Raw genomic sequence first — 11,031 nt, 5'->3', positions numbered from 1 at the left:
CAAGGACCACCCACCTCCATCCAGGTCTAGTAAGGTGAGCATCCAAACTGCCTAGGCTCCCACAAAGCCAGTACGTGCAGTGGGATCAAAAACCCATTGCCATTGTTCTTGAGTTCTCAGTAGTCCTCATTGTCCACTATGTTCAGCGAGTCCGGTTTTATCCCAGGCTTTTTCAGATCCAGGCCAGCTGGCCTTGGTGAGTTCCCAATAGAACATCCCCATTGTCTCAGTGTGTGGGTGCACAAATGGTAAGTGCTTCTTAAAATTTAGGCTGCACTGTTACTAGGTCAAATATGGTAAATCAGTACTTGCCCCACCCAGCCCAGCATGGCAGAGCCACTTGTGCCTCTGAGCCACACTGCCCTACTTCCAGGCACTCAGCAGGTCCACTTTGCCACAAATCAAGCCTTAGCACTTTGCTCACAAAACCACATCCAAATGCTCTGTCTCCAAAACACAGCCCAGAAAGCCGGCATTTCAAAACTGCTGCTTTTTTTCTGCTGCAGCTGAGTCAGGAAAATCTCTCTTAAAGGAGTTGCAGCAAGCCACCAGCAAACAGCAAGAAGCTGTGTTAAACTCTGTATTTTGGTGTCTAGAATTAAGCTTTCTCAGTGGATTTTAGCTTGGCACCAATCTATTGGAGGGAGGCCACTTGTTTGTCCCAGCTGCCCAGAACTGAAATAATCACACAGAAACCATATTCATTAAAGCACTGCTTTGCCCATTAGCTCTAGCTTCCCATTGGCTAACTCATTAATTTAACCCATTTCTATTAGTCTGTATATCGCCACATGGCAGTGGCTTACCAGCAAAGATTTGGTATGTCTGACTCTGGCAGCTCCATGGTGTCTTTCTGACTCTGCCTTCTTCCTTCCAGAATTCAGTTCCATCTTCCCTGCCTCAACAGGCCAAGGCAGTTTCTTTATTCATTAATGGTAATTACAGCACATATGTAGTAAGAGGAGTGGCGGGCTGTGTCCCGCTGCCCAACTAGCTTATACCCAAAATAATCACTCATAAATTGTATTAACTAAATTACTGCCTGGCCCATAATCTAGCCTCCTATTGGCTAACTCTCACACCTTGATCTAACCCATTTCTATTAATATGTATTGCCACTTGACTGTGGCTTACCAGCATGAGTCTAACCAGCATCCATCCCAGGCATCATGGCATCTGCCACAGTGCCCTTTTCCCCAGCATCCTGTTCTGTCTTCCCTGCCTATCTAAGTTCTGCCCTAGCAAAAGGCCAAGGCAGTTTCTTTATTCAACCAATGAAAGCAACACATAGAAGGACCTCCTACACCACACATACAGGGAACTCCCACAACAGATCTACTTAGAGTTCTACTCAAATATTTTTCAACTAGTCATTTTTTTAAGATTCCTAAATTGATGTAATTATAAGCTATAAACTGGGAGAGATGATGAATAAAGGACTTCTTGTAGAAATACAAAGAACTTTTGAAAGTTCATAATGAGAAAACAACCCAATAAAAACAGAACAAAAGATCTGATCCCAGATGCTACCACATGTTCATGAAAGAACATGAAAAGGGTCTCAGAATCATTATTAAAAAGCGAAAATTAGGCACAATGAAAGTCCACTTAAGAGGATTCTAAAATTAAAAAGACTCCCTGACTCAAATGTTGGTAAAGATACGTGATAGTTGGAAACTTTCCGTACAACCTAAAAACCTGAGCAATGAATCCAAGGTCCATGCGCATAAATCCAGCATTCAGAGGGATCAAAAGTTCAAAGTCATCCTCTGCTACATGGTGATCTTGAGACTACCCTACCCCTTGTGACATGTGACCCTGTTTTTAAAAGAAGTAAAAGATCAGCTGGAAGCAAGCTAAATATAATGAATAGATGATAAGGTAAACAGGCAGCAGAAAAGCCATACATGGAATATTACTCACTGCTTAAAAAGGAAATGTTTTGCTCATATAAGCAGTAATATGGGGGAAAACTCAAAATAGTTTTGCTGAGTGTAAAGTTATAGACTAAAGACAGAGCTCATACTATATGAGTCCACTCGTTTGAAGTTCTAGGAAATGGAAACCAGTTACAGTGGCAGAAGGCAGAGCAGTGGATGCCTGAGAAAGAATGGGAGAAAGCCATGATGGCGGGAAAGAGTTGGGAGATGGGACGTTTCATTGTTTACATTGTGCTGGTGGTTTGAAACCTAGAACCTAGTAACCCTGGTATAGTACATACATCTGCAAGCCCAGTACTCAGGAGGCTGAGGCAGGAGCATGAACATTTTTCTGAGCAGCTTTGGATGTATAGCAAGACTTTATCTCCAGGAGAAAAAGAGAAGTTATCAAATTGTAACTTACAGAGTTAATTTTTAATGTTGGTTCCATTGGACTTTGATAAAGTTGTTAAAATGTAGCTCACTAAGTTTTTAAAACAAATACTTCTGTTCTTTGTTTCGAATGACTGATTTATTCTTGTTCGTGACATGGCATTCCATTTATTAAGGGAAACAGAAAATCAAACAAAATCTGCCACCAGAAAGGAGCCCACTATCTTCCATTCCAACTTCGTTACTGCCCTTCTCCCAGGATGCGCTGGTGAGTGGAGACCTCGGTACACTTGAGGATGAAGACTAGGACTCAGGGCTGTACACAGAAGCCTGTAGCTTGTGATTCAGGGCCTGTATAGCCTCTGGCTAAGAGGCAGGTACACCACATGGGTCTGTTGAGGGTAAGCACTGATCCACCTGCTACCAGGCTTCCATCCCTGCCTGGACAAGTTTCTTTTTGTTTGTTGTATTTCCAATTCCCCAGCCCTTGACTTTTGATAGTCTCCTAGCCTCCTTACCAACTTGGGAGGACAAGTAGAAAGTTCTAGAGCAAGCTCTGGGGATGCAGTTACCGTCCTGCCTTCCCCACATCTTTCTGGATCAGGGTGCTGTCCTGGATGGGGTCATAGGGGCAGCTCTGAGAATTCACTGGCTTTTCTTGCACTGGCTGAGAAAACGGACATTAAGGGCTTGTGGTTCTTGCTCGTCATTCAGAAAGTTTCTGGTGCCACATCCCCGTCTTTGGTACAAGGCAGTACTGGATGGAGCTGCTGGAGGACCTAGGCCACAATATTTGGAATGTTTCCTTTTAGGTTTGCTGACAAGACACCTCCTGACCAACTGCATCCTACCCACTAGGGGCTCAGCCTGGGCGGGGTGGCACCAACTGGGTGGAAATGGCAGGGCTGGGGCTATAATGTTGCTATAATCTTGCTATTCTGTGTGCTCCCACCCACCCTCCACTTCCAAGCCCCATTGTTCTGGATGCTCCTAGGAATCTCTGCTTAATTTCTGAAACAGGTGTGGTTACTTTATGTTTCTTTTCTCCATGGCTAATGTTTAAAGTCAACCCCGATGCCATGCTTGTAAAACAAGAAACAGAACTTCAATACTTTTTGTAATAGTGAATAAGGAATATTAATAAAGTTAGACATGATCTCAGCACTTGCTTGTTAATTTACTTAAGTTTTATTTTTCCCGGGTGTTTAAATAGATGATCTCATAGCATGCTAGTTTGTTTTTTGCTTGCGAGCCTAGTTTTAAATGGCCGAGCTTTCTCTCCAGCGTGTATTTGTGAGGATTAATCATGCTGAGCAATGCTGGTCTCCAATGAAATACGCCCAGCAATGCCCCTCCTTTGAGTAAGAATTCCAGAGGCTGAGGGAAGGGGGCACCTCTCAGATTCCCTTTTAATATCACATTCCTACCGTGGCAATTTGCTCTGTTTGAGAGGATTTGTGAAAAAAAAAAAAAAGGCAAGAGAGCTCTGTGTGCTCCGTCTCTAACGGAATCTCTGTGTGCTCCATCTCTAACAGAATCTCTGTATTTCTATCTCTAACAGAATCTCTGTGTGCTCATCTCTGACAGAATCTCTGTGTGCGCATCTCTAACCGAATTTTTGTATGCTCCGTTGTCTCTAACAGAATCTCTGTATACTCGTCTCTAACAGAATCTCCGGACTCAATCCATATCACAAACATTTTGTCTCCATGAAAGTCATTCTAGGAGAGCCAGGCCTGAGGCTGCCAGTGTCCGTGTCTTCATTCACCCATTGGTCCACACTTTCTGCTGCTTGAGCACACTTTCCAGAGGATTGTTCATCAGAAGCTTGGCCCAAGACCTCCCACTGGAGATGGGGGAGCCTTGCTGGACATTGAGAACAGAGTGAACACAGAAACAAAAAGACATTCTCCATATTCAAGCAATCTAAAATTTCATGAGGCTGGGCATTTTCTTTTTCTCTTATGCCCAGAGGCAGAACAAAGAAATTACAAGAGGCGACACATTTTCTGTCACAGGCCTGAGTTCAAGATTAGGTTTCACTTCTCTGTGATCTTGGGCAAGTATCAAAGTCTGTCTGATCCTCAATAATTTTATTGATTTCTTTCTTATTTCTTTGTCACGGTTCTCTAGCGGAACATAACTGATAGGAGGAATGTGTGTTTAATATATGGTAGATATGGTCTCTGTGGTCCAGCAAAGGCTGTTTGCCCACTGGAGGGACTGAGGGCAGACAGATGTTGAGTCCATGAGGGTGGGTGTCCTGGAAGTTCCAATCTGGTGCTGAAGATCCTGGAGGATCCCTGGAAGAACCACTGCCCTTTGTTCATATTGGAAGACTGAAGATGGTTCTCCATGTCAGTTAAGAAGCCAGAACATGGAAACAACCTAGATGCTCCCCAAACAAAGAATGGATAAAGAAAATGTGGTTCATTTACACAATGAATTACTACTCAGTGGGAAAAAAAAAACAATGATATCTTGAAATTTTCAGGCAAATGGATGGAACTAGAAAAAAAATATCTGACTGAGGTAATCAGACCCAGAAAGACAAACGTGGTATGTACTCACTCATAACTGGATATTAGACATAAAGGGAAGAGTAAGCAGTATATAATTCACAACCCCAGAGAGCCTAGGTAAGAGGACCCAGAGACATGTATGGATTCCACTGGGAAGGGAAAATATATAAGACCTCTTGAGTAAATTGGGAGCATAGGGGAGAGGAGGGAGGATGGAAGAGGAGGGAAGAGGGGAGAAGGGAAAGGGGGAGGAGAACATGAGGGATTGGGGAAGGTTGAGTTGGGGGAAGGACAGAGAGGGGGAGCAAGGAAAGAGATACCTTGCTAGAGGGAGTTATTATGGCTTAGTGAGAAACCAGGCACTAGGGAAATTGCCAGGAATCCACAGGATGATCCCAGCTAAGACTCCAAGCCCATAGTAGACAGAGTGTCTTAACTGCCCTTCCCCTGCAGTCAGATTGATGACTACCTTAAATGCATCATAGAACCTTCATCCAGCAACTGATGGAAGCAGATGCAGAGATCCACAGCAGAGCACTGGGCCATGCTTTCAGTGTCCACTCATAGAGAGGGAGGAGCGATATTATGAATAAAGGGGTCAAGACCATGATGGGAAAATCCACAGAAACAGTTGACCTGAGCTAGTAGGAGCTCACTGACTCAGAACTGACAACTGGGGAGCCTGCATAGGACCCAACTAGGCCCTTTGAATGTGGGTGACAGTTGTGTGGCTTGACAGCAGTCTGTGGGGCCACTGGCAGTGGGATTAGGATTTATCCCTAGTGCTTGAACTGGCTCTTTGGAGCCCATTCCCTATGGAGGGACACCTTGCTCAGCCTAGATACAGTGGGGAGGGCCTTGGTCCTGCTTCAAGTGATGTGCTAGACTTTGTTGATTCCCCATGGGAGCCCTCACCCTCCTGAAGAGTGGATGGGGGGGTGGGATGGAGAGAAGGTGGGGTGAGCAGGAGGAGGGGAAGGAGGGGGAACTGGGATTGGTATGTAAAATAAAAAGATTCTTTAAAATATAAAATAAATAAAGGGAAAAAAGGATGGCAGCAGCAACAACAGGGTAGATGAACGGAGCAAATACACTCACAGGTGAAATGCTAAGAAACGCAGACAAAAGGAAACTCTTTCAGCTCAGACCTCCCCTGTATCTGGCCCACGTCACCCTAACTGCTGCCCACAGTTAGACTGGCTTCTGCTATAATGAACCTAATCCAGAAAATCCCTTGCAGACGTGCCCAGGGGTGTGCACCAAGATCAGCTGTCAAAGTCTGTTTATTATCTTATTTCATCTTGTTTTCTTTCTTTCTGATGCTAGGGATTCAACCAGATAGGCGAGCACTCACCCTGCCACTGAGCTATGTCTTCACTTGAGCTCGTACAACACTCTTGCTTCCAGGTGGATGTCATGTCCCATGTGGCATCAGCTGATGACGACCGTCAAGGATCAAGTGAGAATGAGACCCAAGGCCCTGACAATCCCAGTGTCCACTGCATGTATTTACCTTAGATGCTGGAATTGCCAGGACTTCTGCTGCTCAGTCTCCTCCATCCGTGTGAACAGAGTCCCTGGGAGTTGCCGTCACATTGTGTGGAAGTTTGAGAATACCGGGATGAAGGTAACAATGAGGGTGAAGATAGGTCAGACCGTGGCAGGCAAAGAGATTGTTAGCAAAAAGAAACTCAAGCCAGAAAGGTTCAAAGCCTCAGATTTATTCCCAGTCCTCCCCCTCCTGCCAGGGGACACCATGGAAGAGCAGGCAATAGGCAGACAGAGAGAATAAGGAAGTAGAGGGGGACAGATGTTCATCCAAAGTGGGGAGTTCTGTAATGTGATCATCTGGGTTGACATTAAAGGAATGGCTAACCAGAAGCAGGGGACAGGGAATGCCAGGTGGTGTGGGCCAGGTGTGCTTATATTGGCCTGATAAACAGATGGAGCAGGCTTTGTCTTTGGCAGAGAGCATTGGGAGTAAGCAGATATTGGGTCTTTTTAGGCTATAGAGGACGAGAAGACTAAGGGTCGTATTCATGAAGAAGAGGAAGAAGACTACCTTGACCTTGAGGGCTCTTTTGGTGCCTACAGTGATGTTAGTGATGATGACGTTTAGGTGAGAGCTCTTTATGGGCTAGCTCTGGGCATTGAGCCAAGCCTCCCAAGCACCTAGCAGCTCATATTAGTGGAGCCAGCAGTCTTGGTGACCCGCTCCACTTGCAATGACAGCCTACAGCTCCTCCAGGCTCTCCCTGTACATCAGGACTGCTGGCTCCACTCCCCACCATCCCAGCTTTTCTTAGTTTTCTGAAACTCTAATTGCTTCCTGGAGACTGCTAGCAACCCTAGCAGTTGCCCGTTCTTCCTATTGCAGCTTGGCCTGCTCTCCCTGTGTGAAAGGCCCCAAGTAGGCAATCAAACCACATGGATAAGACTGTTGATGCTCACACAGTCTTTTCCCTGCTGAAACCATGCTTACTCACATCTGCCTACACAGTTTTACTAGGCCTGCCTCGTGCAAACATCAGGAATAGGGATGTTTGCCTACTGAGGGGATTGAGGACACCTGCAGGATGGGTGGGAGATATAAAGCAGCTGTTGGGGGCATCGAAGGGCCATCAGAAGCTTTACTTGTCAATGGGAAGCTTTATGGGGTTGTTTCAGGGTGTCTGAAGAAGCCGTGACTGAAGCAGAGTTTCCTAAGCCACAGCTTTGGCAACCGCCTGAGCACTACAGTGAGCTCTGAGACTGCAACAGGGTCCTCACACAGCCGTGAATGCAAAGCACCCTAATGTTGTGAGAATAGCACCTCAACTCAGAAAAAGCAGCTGGTCGGCTGACGGCTCCATGGTTTCTATAAAAGTAGTTGAACATTCACAGAATGATGATTGCCCCTGCCTCCATTGGGACCTCAGATCTCAGGTACCATCACTTATAATCCTGATGGGCTTGGAGACGTAATAGTGATAATAGTGATTCCTGGTCCAACCAGAGTGGGGTAGAGAAGGGGGAAATAAAAGCTGTCAATCAAGCAGTCAAACTACTTGCTTCTGACAGCTCCAATCATTCTTTCACTTTGCCTCTGTGTCTCTGCCTTTGCCTCTCTCTCTCTCTGCCTCCATATCTCATCTGTTTGTCTCTGCCTCTTTGTCTCTGTCTTTGTCTCTCTCTCTCTCTCTCTCTGCCTCCGTATCTCTATCTGTTTGTCTCTGCCTCTGTGTCTCTGTCTGTCTCAGTCAAATAAAATGTTAAATCTTAAAAAAAAATTCAGGAGCAAAACATTCAGGAAGTCTGAGACACTATACATACAAGTAACATTGTACAGACTGAGCAGGTTGTATTTAGTAATGTGGATGTATATACATTTACATGTAACAATGATTAATGAAAAAAGGGGGTTGCACTTGAAAGAAAACAAGGAGGGATTTGTGAGTGTGTTTGGAGAAAGGGGAAGAATGGGAAAATGATCTATTTATAGTATCATCTCTAAAATAATATAAATAATTAGTATATGAAGTTAAAGGAGCACTTCATCTCCTATAAGGTATCACTGTCCATCAAATCCTGGTATACTCAAATTGATTTTTTTTTAAATTAAAAAAAACCCTTACTATAAAAAAAACAAACCTACAGATAATACATAAGGGGAAGAAGAAAATAAACAGGATAAAGACACAAAAAGTATTTTTTTTAACAATTTATAGAAGAAAAATTTCCCAATCTAAAGAAGGAAGTACTTACCAAGGTACAAGAAGCATACAGAATACCAAGGGCACAAAACTAGAAAAGCGATCTCCCATGACACATAATGAAAATACTACATGTGCAGAGCAAAGAAAGGGTGTTAAAGGCTGTAATGAAAAAAGCACACATCACATCTAAAGGCAGGCCTGTTAGAGGAACATCCGAATTCTCAGTGGAGACTCTGCAATCCAGCAGGGCCTAGATATGTTCTACAGATGTTGACATTCCTTTTGTGGGGGACAGTATAAAGGTGAATGGCAGATATGGAGGGACTGGGAAATGGGTGAGATTGGGGTACATGATGTGAAATTCCCAATGAATGAATTAAAATATAATAAAAATAAAATAAGAAGAAAAGTGAATAGAGTAGAATGTGACTACAAGGTTTTATTGAGGTGTTTTCTAAAATTTTTACTGTCTGTCTTGAACCCTTTCTCTTGTCTTCAAGTCCTCTTAAGTTGCCACAATTTCAAAACAACTTTTACAACAAGCAGGTTTGTTTTTATAAACTTTTTGTAACATAGAGATGGGAAATACCAGTCTGGATCCTGTACATTATGTGCTGTTTTTGAATTTTTTGATTGCTGATGAATAAACAATAGCTAATAAGAGACATTGGATTATAGAAACTGATAAATCAAACCAACCTATATATTTTAAAAATGTCTAAACTTCAAAATGGAAGTCAAACAATATGCTGCATTGGAGAAGAGGTTGTGCTTTTTTTTTTCCACAGAAAACAAAAGACTGTGGATTCCTTCCAGACTAATAAAGATCAGATTTGACCAGGGGAGATCTCCTGAGTATCTTAGCTACAGACATGGGGGAGGAAACCAAGAAAGACTAGAGGACAGGTGATGTGCAAGCTGATTCTTTGACGTGGGAACAGTTCTGAGATGGGATGAGACATGATAGATCTTGTTGGCTCCAGACTCATCTTGACTTATTTTCACATGTTGTTCTTTCACAAGCTATGGATAGAGATTTATATTACAGTTTGATTATACAATCAAAATGGACTTATAAAGTAGATAGATGTCTTTACCTGCTCAAACATAGAACAGAAAATTATCTTTAACTGACTTGTGCACACCACAATTCCATCCTTGTGTTCAGATATGTATGTTACCTTTGAAATTTTATGTGTTTTCAGAGCAAGGGGACCAAAAACTGACGAAAATGGGTGGCCCGGGTGCTCCAGCCTCTCAGAATCCCTCTGTTGCAGTTTTCTCAGAGTTCTGCATACAGAACAGCTTCAAGGCTGCTGGCTGAGATGGTCCAGCGTTACAGACTACTCCAGCCAGGTAAGAATCACACTTTCCCATTGCAGAGACTGAACAACAGATGTTGCATCCGACTCTCCCAAGATTTGACAATTATCCCAATTTTCCCAGGGTCTCCTAAAAATTCCAGTGCCCCAAGACAACAGAAAGCAGTCTAGAGAACATGACACCCACATTCCCAAGAGGTCGGGTGGATGGCTTTTGGCCATTCGATGGTTTATAGATGTTTGTTATCATTTAGGGGGCTTGATTATAAGTTGTCATTGGTATGGTCTAGAAAAAAAGCTTCACAAAGGAGTTAGAGTCAAAAATCTCTTTCCATGGAAAAAGGAGGGATATAGTAAAGAAATGATGAAATTAAAAGGTGGATTATCAGGTCTACTTTTAACAACCACTAGTCTCAAATATTGTACATTTGTATGAATTTTTATAAATTGATACAAATTTAAGATTATTTTTGTTATATTGTATCTATGTTTCTATTCTTGTTTAAGGTATTTTACTTATGCAGCTTATTTAACAAGCTGGGATACAAAAAGTAAATTAATATAAATAAGTTAATTTAAATTATAAGAGCTATTTAGAAACAAGCCTAAACTATTAGTCAAGCTTTCATAATGAATAATAATTCTCTGTGTCATGATCTGGGAGCTATCTGGTGGGACAGAGAAAGATTCTCTACACTTACCGCCCTTACCTACCTACCTCCCTTTTCTACCTACCTTCCTTACCTTCCTACTTCCCTTACCTACCTATTTATCTTACCTACTAACCTCTCTTACTTACCTTCCTTACCTACCTTACCACCTACCTAACCTACCTACCTTATCTACCTACCTCCCTTACCTTGCTACCTACCTTACCTATCTTCCTACCTTACCTATCTACCTATGTGTAAACTTGATTCTTCAATTAAAAGACACAAAGCAACTCTTAAACAGCACAGGTCAAAATATAAATACAAGCATGTTGCCTGTATGAAACTCACTTTCCGTCTAAAGATATATGTAAAGTGAGAGGATGGAAAACAATATTTATGTAAATGAAAGGCAAAGACAGAAGGAGTAGCCATACCTAACATAAGGTGAAGCACACTTTACAACCTGAGGTGAAAGGCGATAAAGAGGAGTATTATGTAATATTGAAAGTTTCAATTGAACAACATTT

General features: G+C 42.8%; 1 long non-coding RNA gene across 1 annotated transcript in view; it reads left to right on the top strand.

The window, feature by feature from the left end:
• Positions 1 to 2,469: 2,469 nt before the first annotated feature.
• The window catches only part of LOC126510692 (uncharacterized), a 28,732-nt gene continuing 20,170 nt past the window's right edge, over positions 2,470 to 11,031 (top strand). The window contains exons 1-2 of the long non-coding RNA XR_007594462.1: positions 2,470 to 2,580; positions 9,735 to 9,885. This is a non-coding gene — a long non-coding RNA (uncharacterized lncRNA). The remainder of the gene's footprint in view (positions 2,581 to 9,734; positions 9,886 to 11,031) is intronic.

This window comes from Alexandromys fortis, unplaced genomic scaffold, assembly GCF_014885135.2.
Source record: "Alexandromys fortis isolate MF-2015 unplaced genomic scaffold, M_Fortis_MF-2015_v1.1 scaffold_64, whole genome shotgun sequence".
Lineage (NCBI taxonomy): Eukaryota > Metazoa > Chordata > Mammalia > Rodentia > Cricetidae > Alexandromys > Alexandromys fortis.
Note: the sequence above shows the minus strand (reverse complement) of the source record. Positions and strands in the feature narration are given on the sequence as shown.